Here is a 3,319-nt window from a genome sequence, read left to right on the forward strand (position 1 = left end):
TTTTTAGTTTTAAAGAAGTTAACAGCATGAGTTAAAAGATCCACTCCACAGTTTCTTTTCTTAAACAGATGGATGCTGTTTTTCTATCCTATATACCACAAAAGTCAATGAAAATGTTTACAGAATAAATACATAGAATTGAACAACTGAAAAATCTAGGTCCCAGGAATAGGAAATACAAGTTCAAAAATAAATGATGGCAATATGCATAAAGAAGGCAACATTCTTATACTGACCAAGATAAATCAAAAATAGAAAGAATATGGAAAAGCAAAGACAAGTAGTAAAATCATGCATGTAATCTAAATAAGAAAACTTAAACAGAGATTCTTTTCATATCAGGATCTCAGAATCATGAAATAAATTTATATACCAGGAATTAAGTCCATTTCTCGTCTAGATGTTTCCCATCCTAACCTATGAAGAACCAAAATCAATGGTATTTAAACCACATTAATAAAGAGATACAATACCCACAATATCCATAAGTACAAGGATTGCAACTCAATATTTACTGTTGAATTCATAAGCCACATCACTTTGCTTCATTGCTTCCTTTCTCAAAAAGGTCACAAAAGCCAATTCAGAAATATTTTGCTCTAACACTCAAGAGCTCAAAGCGCACTTGTGCAAAGGGGGGAAAAATAAAAGAACATGCTACCAGCATTAGCAGATTCCACTCAATGAAATCAAAGTAGTTCTTGCTTCAGCAGCACATATACTAAAATTGGAACGATAAACAGATTAGCACGGCCCCTGCGCAAGGATGAAATTAAGTCAGTGGCTAGAGAGAACAACTCATACATCTACGGTACACAGAACAAGCAAGTTGCATCAACTTCAGAATTCCACTGGCAGACTCAATAAATAACAAAAACACTTGCTTTATCAAGATACATTTGAATCTAGTGATCTCAGGAAATGTCTCTCACTGGCTAAGCAACCATCTTATCAGTCTAAGTGACTACCCCTTTTTACCTTCAATCTACAGAGTAAATCAACATTATTACATATATTAAATAAAATCTCAGGCAAGTCATAATTTTTCTAGCAACTTATATAACATGTACATATACTAGTTAAATAAAAACAAAACAAAAAACACCAGTAAAGTAATAAATAAATAAATAAAACCTATCAGAATCAGCCACCATTTTTTTTTTTTTTTGGTGAGATGGAGTTTTGCTCTTGCTGCCTAGGCTGGAGTGCAATGGCGAGATCTCGGCTCACCTCAACCTTGCCTCCCTGGTTCAAGCGATTCTCCTGTCTCAGCCTCCCAAGTAGCTGGGATTACAGGCATGTACCACCACACCCGGCTAATTTTTGTACTTTTAATAGAGACAGGGTTTCTCCATGTTGGTCAGGCTGGTCTCAAACTCCCGACCTCAGGTGATCCACCCTCCTCGGCCTCCCAAAGTGCTGAGATTACAGGTGTGAGCCACCGTGCCTGGCCAGCCATTTTTTTTTAAATGAACATTGGATATTAGAACAGTATCTCTATCTGAAAAGGAATCTATAGGACTAAAAGAAGAAAATGGGCCACAGTTAATTAAGGTAAAAGTATAGTGTTGAAAATCAGAGACTAATTATGTCACAACTGATTTAGTAAAAGGTCTTGTAAAAATAATGAAGATTCAGAATTCTTAAACATGGCCAGGCGCAGTGGCTCACGCCTGTAATCCCAGCACTTCAGGAGGCTGAGGCAGGTGGATCACAAGGTCAGGAGTTTGAGACCAGCCTGGCCAACATGGTGAAACCCCGTCTCTACTAAAAATACAAAAATTAGCCAGGTGTGGTGGCCCGTGCTTGTAATCCCAGCTACTTGGGAGGCTGAGGCAGGAGAATTGCTTGAAATGGGATCCAGGAGGCAGAGGCTGGAGTGGGCCAAGATTGCGCCACTGCACTCCAGCCTGGGATACAGAGCAAGACTTCGTCTCAGAAAAAAAAAAAAAAAAGAATTCTTAAACATAACGTTAGGCCAGGTGTGGTGGCTTACTCTGCGATCCCAGCACTTTGGGAGGCTGAGGTGGGAAGATTGCTTATGGTCACGAGTTTAAGACCGAGGCCCTGTCTCTACCAAAAAAAAAAAAAAAAAAAAAAAATTAGCTCGGCATGGTGGTGCACCCCTGTAATCTCAGCTACTCAAGAGGCTAAGGTGAGAGGCTTGCTTGAGCAGAGGAGTTCTAGACCTTAGTAAACTGTGATTGTGCCATTACATGCCAGCCGGGTCAACAGAGTGAGACCTCCCCATCTAAAAAGAAATTACACACACACACACACACACACACACACACGCACACACACGCACATACACACAAAATTGCATAATTACATATAATTTTAAACATATATAAAATTACATATATACATATGTATATATATTATAATACATATTTTATGATCTATAAAATATATAATTAAATATAATTATAATACATAAAAATAAAATATATATAATGTTGAATTAAAGGAAATAATATTTCCTGAGCTAAAATTTTGATTGAATATGCTACTGTCCATAAGATAAGGCATCAGCTACATTACTTTTATATATTTAGGACTTCAGAAAATTGTGGTCTTATCATATGTATAAACTGTATATATGTAAAAACTGTATATAACCATACTCCTCATCACCACAGTAACTGAACCTCCTCCTAATGTTAATGATACTGCAAATAAAAACTCTAAATGTAAATTCAATGAATAATAGGGGAGAAAGCAAATGATCTAAGTAGACTCCCCCTCAGTGAAAAGTCTGGGGAGAGGTCAGGGAGTCAGGGAGAGACTAGGATGAAATCACTAGAGGTAAGGCTATGAAACAAAAAACGGTTGTACTAAGTTTTCATGCTTGGAAAGCTCAAGGTATTGCATAAATTCAGTAGAGTTTCTCCCACTAAACTAGTTAAATAAATATAAATAAATCCAATGTTTTCAATCCACTGTTTACTTACTGGTATCCTTACCTGTATAGTTCACTCTGCTTTGAAGTTGGTTTGAGACTGAAGTAATTTTAGCAACTTGCTACTTATCTTATTCTGCCTGCTCCTCTGCTACTTCTCAGAGAGGATTCAAGAGTAAAAATGGGAATCAACAGTGGCTAGTTACTGAAAGTACTAGAGACCATTCAACTACTTATAAAATTACAGGCATTTTTCTCAAATCACAATCATCCTGTCCTTAAGTAACAGAAGCCAAATGCTGTACTTTTAAACATTAATTTGAGGTTATCTTATTTTGATTTAAAGTAAGTATATCACTATTCTGATATCAGTAATTCTTCAGTTTTACTTTCCTAGGAAGAAGAATTAAGTTCCTG

The 3,319-nt window shown here is 36.6% G+C and overlaps 1 non-coding gene across 1 annotated transcript; it reads left to right on the forward strand.

The window, feature by feature from the left end:
- Positions 1 to 701: 701 nt before the first annotated feature.
- LOC135274673 (U6 spliceosomal RNA) lies at positions 702 to 803 on the forward strand. Its single transcript, XR_010342458.1, has one exon. It is a non-coding gene; the product is annotated as a U6 spliceosomal RNA (small nuclear RNA).
- Positions 804 to 3,319: the final 2,516 nt, after the last annotated feature.

This window comes from Aotus nancymaae, unplaced genomic scaffold, assembly GCF_030222135.1.
Source record: "Aotus nancymaae isolate 86718 unplaced genomic scaffold, 86718_ANA_hifiasm-v0.15.2.pri h1tg000012l, whole genome shotgun sequence".
NCBI lineage: Eukaryota > Metazoa > Chordata > Mammalia > Primates > Aotidae > Aotus > Aotus nancymaae.